The sequence below is a fragment of the Mustela erminea genome, chromosome 17 (assembly GCF_009829155.1).
Source record: "Mustela erminea isolate mMusErm1 chromosome 17, mMusErm1.Pri, whole genome shotgun sequence".
Taxonomy (NCBI): Eukaryota; Metazoa; Chordata; class Mammalia; order Carnivora; family Mustelidae; genus Mustela; species Mustela erminea.
In genome coordinates this window covers 51,502,360-51,522,656 of record NC_045630.1, presented here as the reverse complement: position 1 = coordinate 51,522,656, position 20,297 = coordinate 51,502,360, and the positions used below count along the sequence as shown (strand labels likewise).

Sequence of the window (20,297 nt, the reverse complement as noted above, 5' to 3'; positions counted from 1 at the left end):
TCTTAATGCCCATAATCCATGTGTAATATTGTTCTAGATACATATTTTATTAAGGAATAAGAGAACTGGGGTGCCTGGGTGGCTCAGTGGGTTAAAGCCTCTGCTTTCGGCTCAGGTCATGATCTCAGGGTCCTGGAATCGAGCCCCGCATCGGGCTCTCTGCTCAGCAGGGAGCCTGCTTCCCTCTCTCTCTCTCTGCCTGCCTCTCTGCCTATTTGTGATCTCTGTCTGTCAAATAAATAAATAAAATCTTTTAAAAAAAAAAGGAATGAGAGTTAATAAAATTTTATATGCAAATATATTCAGAATGATATTATTTATGGCAATGAGAAATTGAAAACTACTTGTGTCCAATATTAAAATGGTTAGCAAAATACTGGTATATCGATATGTATTATTGAGACATGAATGATTTTACCTTAAAAAACTTGCATTATTAAGCTAAATAAAAACAGGATTTTATATTTTAGGACACCAACAATATAAAGAAAGTAATAGATGTGATGGGCTTTTTGATACGTCACTTTGACTAGATTAATATTTCCAGCTGTTTAATAACACTAACCTAGTTGCTCCTGTGAAGGAATTTAATAGATGCAATTAGATTTGCTAAGTGAGTGGAATTTTAGGGCTATTACTGTGGGTATGCTACCATAATCAGTTAAAAGTCTTTTTTAAAGCAGAGCTGAAGAATTCCATCTGTGGACAACAACTCTGGCCTTTTTTCATGTTAATTCCTTACTGTACCATCTCTTCCCTGTTTAACTACCCGTGGACACCAGCTTCTACCATCCTGTGAGGTTCCAGTTTGCTGATGATCTTTCCTTCCTGATGGTTGAATTCCAGAATTTGAATTGATTAGCTAACCTCCACTGTTTTGTAAGCCAACTCTCTATGATATATCCTTCAATATGTTACTCATTGGTTCAGTTTCTCCTGAACGTTGACTGATGCAATAGATATTATGTATATAACATGTTTATAAAATAAGAAAATATCCCAAACAATTGTGACTGCTTCTAGGTTACTGACTAAGGTTTAGGTTTATTTTTCAATTGCTTCATTTCTACAATTTATGCAGATATATCAGACTGTAATAGTTAAACACTATTATATTGAAAAAAATTTTTGGAAGATTTTATTTATTTGACAGAGAGAGAGAGATAGTGAGAGAGAGAACATAAGCACCATGGAGTGGGAGAGGGAGAAGCAGGCTTCCCAGAGATCAGGGAGCCCAATGTGGGGCTCAATCCCAGAACTCTGGGATCATGATCTGAGCCAAAGGCAGACACTTAACAACTGAGCCATCCAGGTGCCTCTATATTTGAAACTCTTATATATATAAAACTTTCCCAGTCTCATTCTACTCTCAACATGCAACTTCATGTTGCTTACTCATTTGAAGAAAAAACTGCATTCAGGATAATAATTGTTATAAATCACTTACTGCCAATTACAGGATATTTTTTACTTCAAAATATAATTGAATAAAACAAAAGAATAGGGGCACCTGGGTGGCTCAGTGGGTTAAGCCTCTGCCTTTGGCTCAGATCATGATTTCAGGGTCCTGGGATCGAGCCCCGCATTGGGCTCTCTGCTCAACAGGGAGCCTGCTTCCTCCGCCCTCTCTCTCTGTGCCTGCCTCTCTGCCTACTTGTGACCTCTGTCTGTCAAATAAATGGGTAAGATCTTTAAAAAAAAAAAAAGAATAAATTATTATTGTCATGATTTCAGAGAATATATATATTACATATCCTACAGAATATATATAATATATATATAATAAATGTATACACACACACACAGACACACACACACAGACACACTTCCTCTGCCTCTATACTGTCCTCCTCTCTGTCAATCCCTGTCTCCTGGCTTTAAATTCGTCCAACAGGCCAAGTCTTGATCAAATGCCCTTCTTGGTGCAGGCCCATATCTACTGATATTATATATCTATATCTCTACAACATTATATGTAGAAGTTGACACGAATTCTTTGTAAATATTTGATATTGGAAAAAGTTATCATTAACTTGTCCAACCAAAAAAAAAAAAAAATTAAGTGTTTTTCTGTGCCAGATTCTGTATTAGATTCTGGGTGATTTAAGATCACTTTTGGCTCTCAGTGTGGAAGAAGCATTATAAAGGCAAAACTGAATAAATAACTTGAATACAATGAAATAATTTTCTTGGTAAAAAAAATGTAAGTCACCTAACTTGACTAATTCTGATCCCAGTGAAATTTCTTAGTATTGTCCACATTTTCTAAACTGAATACTATCTGTTACTCTGGGTTTTGTCTTAAACTATAGCAAATATACTCAAAAAGTGATACACAGAATAGTTTAAAATTGGCTTTTCTGTTTAGAAAGAACACATAAAAGAAGGACATGAATGAAGATGATTTTACATGTCAGGAAAACCATAGGAATTCCTAAAAATGTAAAACAAAGCTGGTCTTCTAAAACCTGAGTATCTGAAGAATATGACAGAGTTGATATAATTAATGATGTTTATCTATGTATATATAAATATATAAATATATATATACACACACAATAACATGAGACTCATAAGTCTTTCTATAATTACCAACCTGTTCTCCATTAGTGAAACCCCGAGGGGGGTGGAATTTATACTTTCAGAAGAATAGAGAAGAAAAAATCTACTATTCATGGTTAGCTTAAATTATGACTTCACTAAAATTTTATCTGCTTCTACAAAACTTAAAGTATTTATGAATGATTCATCACAGCATGAATTATGCGGGGCACCTGGGTGGCTCAGGGGGTTAAGCCTCTGCCTTCAGCTCAGGTCATGATCTCAGGGTCCTGGGATGGAGCCCCACATTGGGCTCTCTGCTCAGCAGGAAGGCTGCTTACTGCCCCACACCCTCCGCCTGCCTCTCTGTCTACTTGTGATCTCTCTCTCCCTGCCAAATAAATAAATAAAATCTTTAAAAAAAAACATGAATTATGAAGAAGGTTGACATGATCTATCCTGCATTACTGGCAAAAACCCCATGCCCTGTCTGAGGCCTGTAAAATGAAGCTCTATTTTCTGTTTGAAATGTCAACCAGGGGATACTACAAATGTACACTCATTTCTCTCTCATCCATTTTTTAATTCTAATTTCTCTGTACAGTTTACCTATTACTGGGTATAACAATAACCGATTTGTTATTGTATTGCTACCTGGTATTCTATAAGAGAGTCCTTTCTCCTTAGTAAAAGATAGCATGTGAGCTTTCTAATTGATATTCAGTCCTTACATGCCAATAGTATGCTTAACAGATGTATATAAAATCTTAATGATATACTTTCATATACAATATTTTTCCAAGTTTTTATTTAAATTCCAGCTAGTAGACAGTGCGATATCGATTTCATGTGTAGAATTTAGCAATTCATTCACTTACATACAACACCTGGTGCGTATCCCAAGTGCTCCTCTTAATAACCCAAAACCTATTCAGAACTTCCCTCCCACCCAGCTCCCCTCTGGTACCACGGGCTTGTTCTCTATAGTTGAGAGAATGTTTCTTGGTTTGCTTGTCTTTCTCTACCACCTGCCCATGCTCATTTGTTTTATTTCTTAAATTCCACATATGAGTGAAATCATTTGGCATTTGCCTTTCTCTGACTGACTTATTTTGCTTAGTATAATACTCTCCAGCTCCATCCACGTCCTTGCAAATGGCAAGAATTCATTCTTTCTGATGGGTGAGTAATAATCCATTATATTTATATTCTATAATATATCTTTATATATAAATATTACATATTTATATATTATATGTGTATATATACATATTTATGTATATGTATGTGTATATGTATAAATATTGTATATGTATACTCTTCTTCATTCATTCATCAGTCAATGGACATTTGGGCTTTCTGCATAATTTGGCTGTTGTTAATAATGATGCTATAAACATCGGGATGCAAATGTCCCCTAAAATCAGTATCCTTTGGTAAATACTGGGTAGTACAATTGCTGGACTGCAGGAGAGTTGTATTAACTTTTTGAGGAACCTCCATGCTGTTTTCCAGCATGGCTGAACCGGTTTGCTTTCTCATCAATAGTGCAAGAGAATTCTGCTATCTCAGCATCCTTGCCAACATCTAATATTTCTTGTGTTGTTAATTTTAGCCATCTGACGGGTACAAAGTGGTACCTCATTTTTAGTTGTGATGTATGTTTCCCTGATGGTGAGTGATGTTGAGCATCTTTTCATGTGTCTTGTAACCATCTGTATGTCTTCTTTGGAAACATGTCTATTCATGTCTTCTGCCCATTTTAAATATAGATTATTTGGTTTTGGGGTGTTCAGTTTTGTAAGTTCTTTATATATTTTGGATAATAACCCTTTGTCTGAATATACAATACTAAAAAAAAAAAAATGAATATACAATACTTCTAGCCAGAAGACAGGAATTACTATTTTTATTTCTCTTCATAGAAGCTCAGTTACATACTAGTAATTCAGAAGACTGTATTAAGCTTCTCTGTGACTTTTAATTTTTTAATTATTTAAAATGCTTGAAGATATAAACTAATCTATCAATGTCTCACTTAAGCAGAAGTTATCTTAACTATTATAATTTATACACATGCCATCATATATTTGTTCTTTTTTCTGTAATATTATTGGTAATCAATGGACATCAGAAAAGAACTGTCAGAGATCAGTTATAAAGCTTACCAGCGTAATAATACCAAGATTAAATAGGAACCATTAAAGGAAAATACAATTTAAAATAGCAAAGCTCATAAATACATAAATCAACAATGGATAGAATACTTCAGGAAAGATTAATACAAATAGTTGATGCCGAACTGGAACTTGAAGAAAGAATATTTGTGTGGATAGCAATAAGAAATTGTCTAAGTTGTAAAAAACAAAAGTAAAAGATAAGTGAAAAATTAGCATTTTTCAGATGTTCATGGAAGAGTAACTAGAAAAGTCTTGCAAATTTGGATAAGGGTGTCATTATTTTCAAAAGCGTCTTCAAATAGCACAGTTTAGATTTAATACAGTTGCTAATGACCTGAGATCATAAAAGGAACACAATTACTACAGTAAAACAGTGTTTAGTTCATATACTTGTGAATTTGTTCAATTATGTTAATTACTAGTTCTGTGAACTTGGGCAAATTAATTTACTTCTGTGACTAGCAGAAGCACTGATACGTAGTTAATAAACAGTAAACATTAGTTCTCATTTTTCTTATCCACTTTCTTTGGCATAAAGTAAAAAATAAGAGGAAACAAAGTTGTACATGCACAAATGAGACGAAAGTCATAGTCTTATTTATAGATTAAACACAAACTACAGGTAACATTTGCATTTTGAACAATCTATATACCTTGAGTCTTTTTAAACAAATCCAGACAAACTATCAACCTTATTTCTAAAAATTTTTTATGAAAAATCATTTAGTGAGTTTCAATTGATAATAAAATGCTCATTGAAAATATTGTTGGAAATTTCCTTATATTCGTCGCAACACTATTTACAAAAGTGGAAATGTATATATTACACAAAGGCTCAGTGAAACTGTACTCTAGATTCATTATTAAATACATTGTGTGACATTTATTTCCTTTACTGAATATCATAAAAATATTGTAAGTCAAGAATGAAATTGAACTACAATTGGACACAATATTAACAAATCAAAAAACTAAACTTAAGAGAACTTAAATCTCACATGATCTCAACTAATTTATAATCAAATTATGCAAAATGCAAATTTCACTTCAGCCATTAGATGCAAATATATATTTTTTAAAGTAAACTAAAATACTGTGCAATCAAATCTTATTATTGTTTGATTACTATTGTTATTATCAAATAAGTGAATTATCAAAGGATGTTAACTTGAACCTCAATAGATTTGGATTTGAAAAAAATCACATAGTTGCATTTTGCTAGTAAATCAGAGACAACAGAAAAACAAAGCTAAAACATTTAATGTCTTCAAATTGTTAGAAAAAAGTTTTTATTGTGTTTTTCTCCAAATACTGTTAAATAACATGGTTTGAAATTGGTGTAGAGATTGCAACATGAACCTGTATATGTTTTTTTACCACTTACTAGCAATATCTGGATGATTTAAAAATTGATCACACAATGATGGCTTGTAATATTAATATTAAAGCTTGTAGTTTAATAAATGCTTAATACAATCTGTGCTACTCATAAAAATCAAACTGAGATTGAACAAAGTAAATGGTATATATTAATTTTTTAAATGTTCATAATTGTTTTTGGGGGGATGCAAATTTGCAAGTGAATTTTTTTTTTATTTAAGTATAATTGATACACAAAGTCACATTAGTTTTATATGTACAACATAGTTATTCAATTTCTCTACATCTTATGTTATACTCACCACAAGTGTATCTACCGTCACCAAAGAAACACTGATTACAATATCATTGACTATATATTGACTATCCTTATACTGCGCTTTTTATTTCTGTGACTTATTCATTCCATAACAGGAATCCTACATCTGTAACTAGAAGCCACTCTCCTTCACTCATTTAGTCCATGACCCCACCACCCTTCTTCCTTCTGGTACCATGAGTTTGTTTTCTGTATTGATAGGTCTGATCCTGCTGTTTGTTTATTCATCGGTTTTTTAGATTTCACATATGAGTGAAATCATATGGTATTTGTCTTTCTCATTCTGACTTACTTCATTTGGAGTAATACCCTCCAGGTCTATCCATGTTGTCACAAATAGCAAGACTGCATCCTTTTATGGCCAAGTAATATTCCATTACATATGATTCTATCACATCTTTATCCATACATCTATTTAAAAGTGCCCATAATCTTTAAAGCCACATTATATGTCCTCATTTTCATTTTATATTTTACATAATAAAAATGGGGGAGGTGAACCATGAGAGACTATGGACTCTGAAAAACAATCTGAAGGTTTTGAAGGGACGGGGGGTGGGAGGTTGGGGTACCTGGTGGTGGGTATTATAGAGGGCATGGATTGCATGGAGCACGGGGTGTGGTGCAAAAATAATGAATACTGTTATGCTGGAAATAAAAAAAAAAAAAAAAAAAAAGAAAAGAAGTAATATAATCAACAAATAACTACTGAAAATTATAGGGAAGGAATTTGACAAGGCAATGCAAAGACACTGGAAGCACAGCCTACAGGTACCCATGTGATTTTCGGTCGACAGACTCTCTAAAGAGCAAACTGATATCACGTGACCCAAGGACCCAAACACAGATCACACTCTTAGCATAAACTATATATAGTATGGCCGAAGAGCTCCTCCAAAAATCACATTTGTTAGCATAAAGTATCTGGTGTGGCCCTATGGCCTTAGGTAAACAAAGATATTATTAATAGGTAAGAATCAAAGGCTTAAAGATTATCTCCAAGGAGCTGAGCAAAGACCAAATCTTTCCTTGGAATGAGCAGAATGGGGACAATTCAAACCTGCTGAATAATCCTCTGCTGCACAACAGAAAACAAAAATAGTGTGAACTGGTATTCAGAAAGTCTAGGAGAGTCTAACAGTTAAAATTTAGAAACTAAAATATTTTCTTCATGATATTTCTTTTTCTTTTTCTGGGAAATAAAACTATTTATAAATTAAACAGTTTGTTGAGTCAAACAATGGTAGTTTGACCTTGGTTGCTTCACTAATTGCTATGCAATATCTTGAGACTCATTAGCATTGTCTTACCTTTCCAGACCATCTGGTATTTGATAGAAGTAGATACAAGTACAAACAAAATGATCTTTCCGTTTTTCTAGGTCACTCTGGCATGGTAATCTATTCTACTCTCATGTTTCTGCACATGCGTTAAATGCAAATAATCATGACAAAAATATTTTTATAATGAAACAACAAGTAAATTATTCACAGCAGCATAAGAAGATGTGGAGAAAATTTTTATTTGACAGTGAAAATTCTTACAATTCTAATTCATCATCAATGTTATACTTTTTCAGCCCAATGTTTTGCTGAATAAAAATGTGAAAGGATAGAAATAAAGATAAAAAGTTCATCTTGACAAATTCTTGTTTTAAAAACCACAGATGACATATTTTCTTTCTCCAGTTTATATTTAAGGAAGGATAAACAGAAGTTAATCAAAAAATATACTGAACAATTACTTGGGAAATTTTAGAATTGTCAATTCATGTTCCTTATATGAGAAACAAGCTAAACGTCAAGAAGTTTTAGAGGATGGTGTTATTATGATGAATTCGAGGTTTGTTCATCATACTTGAGTGTCCTGAAAATTTTATCAAGGGAGAGCATGTTTTTCAGTTTCATGCAGATGCCAATATATACAAATTACAATACACTGCCATTAGCATCAGTAGAGTCCGCCTGTCATGACGACCATCGTTTTCATGGCCACTTCGTACAAAAACAAACAAACAAACAAACTAAAAACTTGTCTAGCTAAGGTGAAAGTCTGGTTTGTAGCCATAAAACCAGTCATTCTGTCCACTTGATTATTTAGAATCATTAGTGACAGCTACTTATTTCTGAGCATTCATGTGAGACACAAGGATACATATACCCTCAATCCATTGGTAACTTCACACACATTTCCCTCAAGATTGTGCATTCCATTTCTTTCAAACTTGTTCATTCCAAGCTCTAGACAACTACACAAGATCTTTTCCACTACTCAGTGGAAAGATCCATATCCACCAAATATCCACCAAACACCCGTATCTCCTCCTTCTTTACCAAATATGCAACTTGGCTATTTAAGTACTTACTTTTAGCTCTGTTACTAGGAAGAATTCTCTTCATAACAGTCCTTCAGAGCCATCTGAAAGTAAGAATATATCAAATATAATCTATCAGTAATCTATTTCCATCCATCTGGGAAATTGACTCAAATATTTTCTTTTAGTTGTTCATTGAGAAGCCTCTTTACCACTGGTAGGACCTGAAGAAGAGGGACTGGTCTACAAAAGGAGACCTGGGAGCCTGCATCATCAGATCATGTGATTTACTTGTTTCTTCTAGACGTGCTTAAACCTGATCTTGGATCTACGTCTGTAAAGACTGTATTAATCAGTTTTGCTTAATAATAAATTACTCCCAGAACTTAGTGATTTAAATGAGCATCACTTATTTTTACTTATGAATCTATGAGTATTTGAATATCAGATGTTTTACATGGGGTTTAACTTTGAGTTCGATCTACAAATTGGGTCTAACGTGCCTTGGACCAGTGAATCAGTGGTAGCCGGTTTTTCTGAGAGCAATGATAAACCAAGAGATCACACCTTTTGGCTGCATATTTTTGGCACTTCTCAACTGATAGATGGGCTCTATGTTTACTCTCCGTGAATTTTGGCTCTTCTGTGATTGCTCCAATTAGCAAACTATAGCAGAAGTGTCACTATGCTTGTTGGAGGCTTAGTCTTTAAAAAGACCACAAATTCCAACTTAGTCTCTTGGAGGTCTGAACACTTTGTAAAATATACCACCATCTTACTTGAGAGACTAAATGAAAAAATTCTGAGATTACACAGAGAAAGAGGCCTATTTGAGGGCAACCTATCAACTACCTCTACAAAAACATCACTTATGTTAATGGAAGCTATTTATTTTCAAACCTGACCAGATGCTAGGTGAATGTCACCAGTGACCCCCGTAATGACACACTGAGCAAAAGAGTCTCTCAGCCAAGTTCAGCACAATTTCCTGAACCACGGAAATATGAGATATAATGAAATAGTACTTGCTTTCTTTAAGTTATGTCTAGAGGGTAAGGAATAGAGATAGATAGGTTTAGGGGTTCTGTTCTCCACAGGTCAGGTGCCAACTATGTTTATCCTAATTATACATTTGAAGACTGGAAAAATCATCACAGAGCCCACTGTGAATTGTACTTAGACCAGAGATTCAATTATAATCTAACTTCCATTATCTAACTTCTGTAAGCACCACTATAACTGGAGGACATTTTGAGTTTCTTGGTAGTAGAGCCAACTTAGCAACTATGTCTAAAATTCATCAAAATATTAGTATATTCTTCTTTCTCTGGTATACTATGAACTTACAAAATGGTCACAGAGCCCCTTTAAAAAGAATCAAAATGATTTCTGTTGTATATTTTTACATTGGCATTATAGGGTCTTTAAACAAAGTATCTTCTTCAACTGGCAGACTAAGGGATTTTTAAGTGTCTTATATTTAGAAAGGGGGGGAGCAAAAAGTATCTCACTGTTCACTAGCTCTTATTGCTATTTTTGTGATTCTATACAGCTCAGCAACATTCTAGTGTCTGTCCCACTATGTAACTCCTAAAACAATTATGATCTTTTAGACACTGCCACAGATCCCCTTAGATGGGGCATCCTGAATTTCAGTCTCCCAATGCTGCACTTTATGCTGATTTTGTGCACCGCATGTCAATAATAAGTACTGCCACCTAGCTTCTGCTACCCTAGAATTCCACTGACCCCATTCATATTAAAGAGCCTTGCTCCATAGAAGCATTTTATACCATTAAATGTAGTTTATAGAGGTCAGCCACCACTGAGCCACTAAGATGCCCATGTGGTCTCCATCAGGGCATTAGTAATTGACTAAGTGAAAGAAATGTCCTCGAGGACCTGCTGGGGAACACAATTAAGTGGTAGATATTTACATCTTGCAAATTAAATTAATTCTAACATCCTACTTCCTTAAGCTTTTAACCTTTCCTTAGTGCTGTAACAAAATGTCCTTTCATTGCCATTTCAAGCGCTGAAGACTATTATCCTGTCCGAGTTTTAATAAACCATCTCAGACAACTTTTGAGACTGTTTCCAGTACCCCTGCCAGATCTGGGAATCCCCAGCAAGGAGTGAGTTCACCCATCAATAAATTATTTTCTACAACCTCGTACTACATGTATTTCTAGCCTAAGATATTTAAGATCTCATATACAGTTCAAGTCAGGTTATCCATGTTTACAAAATAGCTCTAATTTCTACCTCTTGTGAGAATTTTGGTAATTCGTTTAATTAATCTGTGCCTCATTTTGCCTAGCATAATTATAAAAAGTTTTTTAATAGTGATAGAAGCAAGAAAATTAAGAAAGTAAATGTGAAAAGTTCAGATCATTGTTTTCAAATAGGAAGTAACTGGGGCACCTTGGTGGCTCAGCTGGTTAAGCATCTGACTCTGGATTTTGGCTCAGGTCATGATCTCATGGGTCCTGGGATCAAGCCCTGCATTGGGCTCCATGCCCAGTGAACAATGTGCTTGAGTTTCTCTCTCCTTGCCCCTCCCCCAACTCATGCTGTCATTGTCTCTCTCTCTCTCTCAAATAAATAAATAAATTTTAAAAATAAAAGAGTCTCTCCCTCTCCCTTTGCTCATCCCCACATGTGCTTGCACTCATTCTCTTAAAAAAAAAAAAAAGGCAAATATCTGTTGTTTTTGGTTTTATTATGTCCACCAAAAAGATAAGTTGAAGTCTTAATCCCAATAACTAGGAATATGACTTTATTTGAAAATAGGGTCTTTGCAGATGTAATCAAGTTAAGATGATGTCATTATGTGTTATGCTGGGTCTTAATTCAATGACTAATGTCCTTGTTCGAAGAGGAAATTTGGACAAAGAAATGCAGAGATACACATAGAAGAGAATGTTATATGAAGACACAGAGAATGTTATATGACACTGGATGAAAAATGATGCATCAACAAGCCAAGGCACACCAAAGATTGTTGGCAACCAACAGAAGCTAGGAAGAGCCACAGAAGGACCCCACAGATCATCAGAGAGTATAGCACTCTCACCCCTTGATTCAGACTTCTGGCCTCCAAAACTGGGACAGAATATATTTCTGTTGTTTTAAGACAGCTGGTTTGTGTTACTTTGTCATGGCAGCCCTTAGGAAAACTATATAACACCCACAAGGATTAGTCATTAAATTTTTTAAAGATTATCTATTTATGTATTTATGTATATATTTATTTATTTATGTATATATTTATTTATATATTTATTTATGTGTATATATATTTATGTATATATTTATTTATGTATATATTTATTTAATTATTTAGAGAGAGAGAGCAAGAGTGAGTACAAGTGGGGAAAGAGGAAGAAGGAGAAGCAGACTTTCTGTTGATCAGGGAGACCTAGCATGGGGCTTGATCCCAGTACTCTGGGATCATGACCTGAGCCAAAGGCAACTGCTTAACCAACTGAGCCACCCATCCGTTCCTCATTCTTTTTTTTTTTCTTTTTTCTTTTAAAAATAATTTGCTTTCTTTTGCATGCCACAGGACAGATTTCTTTAAAACAGGGTACATCAAGAATAAAAATAACCCCCCAACAATCTTTATTTTCACTAATATAAGAAATCCTTCTGGAAACATAAGCAAATGACTAAAAAGGCTTGAACCACTGAATCTACAAGTTAATACATGATCTGTTATGGCAGAATAACCAAGGATTTTCACCCAATGAAAGATTTTAATTTTCCAAATATAAAAGAGTCTACAAGGATCATACATGACAAAAATCTCTTATTCCAGGTTTTATGGTAAAGATGGATAACACACTGGCAGCTGAAGAAAGCTGAAACTTTTACTAATAAATAGATCCAAATTAAGAATTTCTACAACATTTCTTTAGAAAACAGAACCAGAATTCTTTTTTTTTTTTTTTTAAACGATGATCCTGTGGAATGCCTTTACCTCCATCTTTCTCTAGTATTAGAAACAGTAAAACAGACACAAGGATGTTGACTGACAGCTCAACAATTCTGGATGCAGGACGTTTACAGGTACACTTGTTTAAAAGTCCTACAGGCTTATTGACTAAGGCTAGACAACAATTCATATGAACCTATTTGGTGCATTTTCTACCATGATCCAAGATCATTATATGGATATAGCCAAGGGCTGGGCCCCAACTTTCAGGAGAAAGACCACAAAGAAGAAAATAAGGGTGGCAATCTGGTCCCCCCAGTTGATTATTTGTATCCTGGAACTGGAAAAACAAAAGGTGGCAAATACAGACTGCAACGAGTAAAAGGACTTGGAAAAGTTGGTGGAGAGTGGCACGGTATACGAGTAAGGTCACTGGGCTTAGGACGGCAAGGGTGCTATGCTGAAAGAGCATCTGTGGGACCAAGTACTTATAATGTCTTGTGGTGTCATTCCCTCAATGACTTTAGAATATCTGTATGTGATAATAAATAGATCAGTTATGTAATAAGGCAGTTTGTTGAATACACACTCATCCTGTGGAATGAACCACCAGAGAGAGAAAGACAGACAGGATACCATACACATTCTTGAAAGTTTTCTTGTGATGTGTTTAATTTGTTTGTTTTCAAAGCTATCCAGGCTAACTCTTTCTGGGGATTTCCTTGGAGAGAAGAGTTGTCCGCTGAGTCTGGTTTGCTTAACCTCTCCTTTATCAAGAGATGATGACTGACTTTAAAGAAAAATAAAGCTGAAGGTTTTGATTTTTATTTTTTTCCCTTTTGGTTGCATCATTCTGAGTGTTCTCATATAAACAAACAAATGAAAAATCACAACCAACCAACCAACCAAACAAACAAAAAACAATAGTTTTTGATGTATCCAGCTGTTGTATCCTCAGGAAATTCCAGATGTTTCCAGGTAACTCTGTAGTTTACGGACTGTGGTTTTGTCCAATGAGTAAAGCTCAAAATCAAATGTCGTGTTTGTGATATGAAAGTGTCTAGTTTCTTCTATAAGGTTCACAACCTGTTGCAGAATGTGTCTCTCCCTCAGCATCATTAACCTTCTGTGAAGCTCCACCAGTAGGTAGAGCTTTGTCACATTCACCATTCTTTATTTGCTTATCTGATTTGCTTTGCTTTATTGGACTTTTCACTTCAAGAACCTGGTTGTTGTTGCTTTTTAATAAAGGTGGTGGAGGTTTGTGATGGAGGGTGAAGAAGCTGAGCTGCTTTCACTGTCGCTGCCATCACTTAAGCTAACACTGTGGCTTTGGCTCCCTCCTCTATTTACAGGTCTCTCCATTTCAGAGTCATTGTCATTATCCTCTCCCTCATCTGATTCCTCCTCATTGTCATCGGAATGCAGATCTTTCATTACAGACCTTAAAGGACCCTGTTGCCTGGTCTGGGACAGTGTGAAGCTGGAGCTGGAGTTGGCAGGGCTGGGTTGTTTAGAATCAGATCTGGAGGACATGTTCTCCTCCATGTCGGAATGATTGGGATCCACAATATTGTCAAATGGCAGTGAAGTTGTCTGTTCTTCTCAGAGGTCTCACTTTCAATTTTGACCTTTCCCATCTTGATGTGAGATTTATCTTTTATCTGTTTTTTGTCAGCAGAACACATGAGAATCAATGGTGGCACGCTAGAAAAACTCTTAAATAAAGCATCTGAACTACTCTTTTTCCTTTTTTTGGCTGAGAGTTCTTTGGAATCTGAAATGGCGGGGCGGGGGGGGCTTTCATGTGTTCTCTGGAGTCTTTAGGAGGTTTTTCCTTGAGCTCCTCCATCACTTTGTGAGGCTTTGAAAAACTGGTGGTGGTGGTGGTGGTGGTGGTGCTGGTGGTGCTGGTGATGGTGGTGGTGGTGCTGGTGGTGGTGGTGGTGGTGTGGTGGTGGTGGTGTGGCGGTGGTGGCGGTGGCGGTGGTGGCGGGGGGGGGGCGGCGGTGGCGGTGGCGGTGGTGGGGTGGTGGCGGCGGTGGTGGTGGAGTGGTGGCGGTGGCGGTGGCGGTGGCGGTGGTGTGGTGGCGGTGGTGGTGGTGTTGGTGGTGGTGGTGGTGGTGTGGATGCTCCTGTTGGGATCCCCTCCTGCCTTCAGCAACTTTCTTCTAAACTACTCTGTGGGGTTGTTGAAGGTTAGCTTTTCACCACAGAGGTGATTCACTGGTGGGTAGCCTTCAAGAGGCAAGAATAAGTCATAATCAAAGCAGACTTCCTTAGGTTCTTCCTTGTTTTTAAAATAAACCTCAGTTGGCAAAATGAAACCAGCACACGCAGATTCTTCTACTTTGTAAGGTGGATCTTTGCACACTCTTTTTGGCCTAGGAAAGCTTTCATGCAAGCGGAAGACGACTTTCTCCACAAGGTGCTGTATGTCCCTGTGCTCTGAGTGGTGCATAAACACCATCCAGTCATGGGTGAAGCCCTCCATGGTGGGTTTTTTCCTCACCTGGGCGCAGTGCCCCAGCTCCAGCTTCACCTGCATGGCACACAAGCTAGCCATGCTCGGGGGCCAGGAGATTTGCTAGGGTGTTGTGTGGCACTACCCTCCCCCGCCCCCCTCAGCTGTAATTCATGAAGAGGCTGCTATGAATGTGAGAGCGCCCAGGAGCGGAGGGCAGATGGGGGACATTCTCGGCCCTTTTCCCCCCGCATTCCTAAATTTTTTTAATACAGAAAACATATCTACATTTTTTATTATATTTCTTTGTCTTTACTAAAGCATAATATATTGACATAATTATTATCCTATAATAATATTTCTAAGGAATATTTAAGTTTTTTTTTCATATTCCTAAGCCTAAACCAATGTCATATGTAGTCTGTAAGCACATACTAAAAGTTATAGTCAACATGCATTGATTGCTACTCCATTTTAGGTGCTATACTAAGTACTTTATGTAAATTACATGAATTTTACTTATAACAAATATATAAGGATTTTTTTTTATTTTTATTTTTTTAAAGATTGTATTTATTCACTGAGAGAGAGCAAGAGTGAGAGCCAGAGAGTATAGAGGGAGAGGGAGAAGCAGACTCCCCACTGAGCAGAGAGCCCTGACACGGTGCTCAATCCTAGGACCCTGAAATCATGACCTGAGCTGAAGGCAGATGCTTAACTGAGACACCCAGGTGCTCCACAGATGTTTAAATGATGAAATTTTGGTGCAAAAAGGATAATATTCAAATCCTCATGTTGTTGAGGTAATGGAACTGCATCATATAATAACAAAGAAATCTTTGAAGGTATAATGCAGGAAGACAACATTTACTGATTTATTATATGCCAGGCACTGAATACTGAAATTATGTTTCTCAAATGTACCATCACAATACATAACTTCTGCCCCTCCAAAAATTTAGAAAGTTTAGAAAATGAATACTTCAATTACAGTGGTTAGAAAATGAAGTTTATTGGATGTTAATTTCCTTAGCCCATGTGATCAGTAGACTAAGCCAGATAGAAATTTAATATGAAAATGAGACAATAAAGAAGTAAAGGCAATGGTGTAGTTTGTCACATGTGATACCTTTTTTGTCATTCTCACAGTATCAATGACTTATTTTTTAACATGCCTGTATCTAGATATATTTGTATAATGTATAATGTGTCTTCCCCTCTAGAGTGTGTATGCTTGTCTCCCTCCCTCTTTCTCTCTCTGTCCACATGTATAGTAATAATATATGTAGGTTAAATATTATATGTAATAAATAAGTGTTTTACAAATTTGACACAAATAAATATATGACAATTAGGATTTGACAACAAAAGATATACTGAGTTGATTTGTACGAAAAGGTTAAACAAAATATTTGTTTGTATTTAACAAAGTGGGTATTACCAACAATTTTGATGGGGATACCACTGTTTGACAGTAGACATTTCCCCACACAATGTTAAGATGTTAATATCTCTTCCATTCATACCCTCCATGCTGGTAGCAATATTTGGTCTATGACAATTGGAAAACACCTCACCACTTTCCAAATACCATTAAAGGAGGTGGTACTAGCCCTGGTTGAAAATCTCAGAGAGAGAAGACGACAAAATAGGTTGGAAGCTGCATTATTAGGTTTCATGTAGCTAAATGCTATAGCTAACACTGTAGATTAGATATCCAGGCCCACTACTAGACTTCTGTATCATTTACTCTCCTGATTACAAATAATGGGAGGCCAAACATACTGAACCTTCCTTTCAGTTAAGGGTGATCATGTGATCCAATTCCACAGATAGGACATATGCAAATGTGCTAGGGGCTTTCTTCCATTCAAAAATAAATAAAAAAATAAATAAATAAAACTTAAAACCTCACAAAGAAAGGGTGTTTTCAGCTACCTGGCATGCTTATATAAAAGTCAAAGTACCACAGCCATCTGATGGGATCATGGTCATAAAAGGAAACTGCTGGACATAAGGAATGTAAGACAGAAGAACTCTGGTGCCCTGATGAACACTTTGAACATCAGCAATAGCCCTTCATTGATTACAACTTCTTTTTTTGCTATATAAGCATCATATAGTTCAAAGTCATTTCAGTAGAGTTTTCTTTCCATCTTAGCAGTATGATCCTATCATATATAGTTAGGTAACTTATATACAAAGACTTTTATTAAAGATCTATATGAAATTATATCACAAATGGATAGGAGAAATTGTGGTCAATTATATAGTTAAGCTATTAGAAGACAGAGAGCAGGGGTTCCTGGGTGGCTCAGTATGTTAAGTAGGCCTTTGGCTCATGTCATGACCCTGCTCTCTTCTTAGAAGGGAGTCTGCTACTCCCCCTCCCTCTACTTGCCACTCTACCTACTTGTATACCCTCTTCTCTCTCTCTGTCAAATAAATAAATAAAATGTTTAATTTTTTAAAATTCAAAAATAGAAGGCAGACAGCAAATCATTTCCATCTGAGAATACAGAAGCAGAGATAAAGATGACTGATAGGGTAAATAAGAAGATAGGAAATAATTCATAGAGCTTATGGTAGCATATAAAGGATGAGCTGAGTGGAGTTTTTAAGAATAAATTCAAGTAAGAGAAGGAATTGAAATGTAAAAGAAAAAGAGGAGGTTTAATGCAGGAATATTTTTAGGTAAAAAGGAAATGTCTCAGCAGCAAATATATGAAAAAAGTAGATGAAGTGCAGTATGTGGTCAATACAATACAATACAATGCTAAAGTGAGAGGTCTTAAATGCACAGTAATTTGAATGATTAAGAATTTACTTGAGTTCTTTAAACAATGTTAATAAATGCTTACATAAAGACATGTGTACCCAACTTTTAAAAAAAAAGCCTCCCCCTGATTAAATCATAAACCTTTTATTTCAGAGTTCATCTATTGTAATCAATCATTGGAGTAACAATTTTAAAATCAGTTCATTGTCACTTTAAAATACTTTAATTTCTACACGGTAAATCAGCGGCTGTGATTCTTAGATAAAACATATAAAATGATTTTATTTTCTAAAATGATAAGAAATGATGAAAGGGAGTAGAAACCAAATGGGAAACTAAGAATGCAGAGGTAGTTTTCCATGAATTATAAGCTACTCTTTATCAATTTGCTCTTGTTAGAATGCATTTCACTTGTATCTTTTTTTCATCTTTCAACATACATATTTCTTTGCATGGCCAATAAGAATGATATATTTGACCTAAAAGTGAAAAATAAAATATTGCTAGTATTAAAAAATGTGACTCTAGGGTGCAATTTAAAAATAGGTAGTTTTTCTGAAAATATTTCATATGGTTAGTTTTATCACATGGAAAATGCCTGTTATCATTTTTAAAAAATTATTTCAAGCTAATATAATAGACAATGAATGAACTAGAAATATCAAATTTATAATTCACTTGAATAACTTTTATTTTTTCAGTGATAAATCTAGGAGAAAAACCTATATGTAGCAAATTTAAGAGAATTTGTTACTTACAATGTGTCAGGTCCATGAGTTTTATTATATGCAACTTTAACTATCCTGAAATCCTTGGGAATATATTGATAAAGTGACAGAAAACTTACCCAAAATGAAGGGCCAGAGGAATAAATTAAATTTACTATCAGAGGAAATAGAAAATATCTGTAAATTACAGCATCTATAGACAGCTATGTTTGCAACGTCCCTTTAACCATGCTATGATATTTGCTAACCATGCTTTTGCTATTTGTTCTTATTACAGACCCAGATGGCCCAGGTTGATCTTTAATTTGTTAGGCTCAAAATAAAATATTGTCCTCTCCAGAGTTTAACAAAGGTTGCCCAACTTTATAGTCTAAGACATTCCAAATAAATCTGTTTCACACTGCAATTTAACCACAAGCAGAATATAAAGATTAGAACTTTCTCTTGGGTCTTCCCAGCTGCTCAGATTTAAATACCCTCATTGCTTGACCATCCTCCTTTGCTTACTGTGGACTCTTCTATTTGAGTCATTAAATAACTAAACATATATTTTATTTGTGTTCAGCATTTTCTTGTAAGATACTCATGTACCTGAGGGAGTGCTTTTAATGTAAGGTGAAATGTGTATACATTTTGGGATGAAAAATTCTTCCCTCTTTCTCTTCACCCTCCAAGATGTTAATTGATTTTATGGACTGCTTCTATTTGGTTAGGTTTCTACTGTCATTAAATAAGACTCCAGTTTTAATTTTTTAAAAAATATCCTATGGCAGAAGCTTAGTAGCTTCATGGTGAAGTACCACCTTGGTATGAATTCTTTGATGCTAAACAACAAATTTCCATTTGGATAATAACATTATTTTAGCTAATTCATAAATAATTTTTAAGATATTTAAAAATAATAAGTAAGTTTCTTGATTTATACACAACTCTATTCTTGGGATACTATTTTAGAATAATGCTACATTGTGTTTAGTTGTAAATATGTGAAGGCATTACACTGATTTATTTAATATATTTTGTTGGAAGTCTGATGCTTAGTAATGTATGAGGTATGGATGATAAATAATGAGTGATGTCAAATGTTAAAAAAATAAATTCTTAAGAAATATTACTTAAAAATAGACTGATGAGAGAATAAATGTCTGGATACAAAATTATTGTACAGATAAAGAAAAGAAAGACTAGGAAATTTAGGAAGGACACACATGGAAGGGAAGTTAATTCATACTATTGATAAGCAAGATAAAAGTACTTTTACTTTATACTAAAGCAAATAAATGTACATTTTTTGGTAAATAAGGAATTTACTTGATTTACATTCATTTGTGGAAAGTTTTATGAAGAAAATTCTTATTCCTTTAACATCTGTCTCAGTCTGAATAGCTATCTTTAATTAGCTATTAACAGGCAAATGTACACAAAGAACTCTGAGGATTAGATGAAAAATTAGCAGCTAGTGAAATAACATATGTGAAAATCATAATGTCAGACAATGAATAAGTTCACAGTAAAAGCTAATTGTCTACTTCCTCTTCCCCTCTACAAATTCCATTTTTCAAAGAACTTCTTTGTCTATTTAGATCCCACATGGTAAGTAGTCTGCTGTAGTTTCTAATTTCCTAATGCTATCTTTAATTTCCTTTATGATTATA

General features: G+C 35.1%; 1 long non-coding RNA gene and 1 pseudogene across 1 annotated transcript in view; both read right to left on the bottom strand.

The window, feature by feature from the left end:
- The window catches only part of LOC116576578, a 235,030-nt gene that overhangs the window by 210,153 nt on the left and 4,580 nt on the right, over positions 1-20,297 (bottom strand). Inside the window, exon 2 of the long non-coding RNA XR_004280210.1 lies at positions 8,786-8,838. This is a non-coding gene — a long non-coding RNA (uncharacterized LOC116576578). The remainder of the gene's footprint in view (positions 1-8,785; positions 8,839-20,297) is intronic.
- On the bottom strand, positions 13,626-15,237 carry LOC116576577 (annotated as a pseudogene).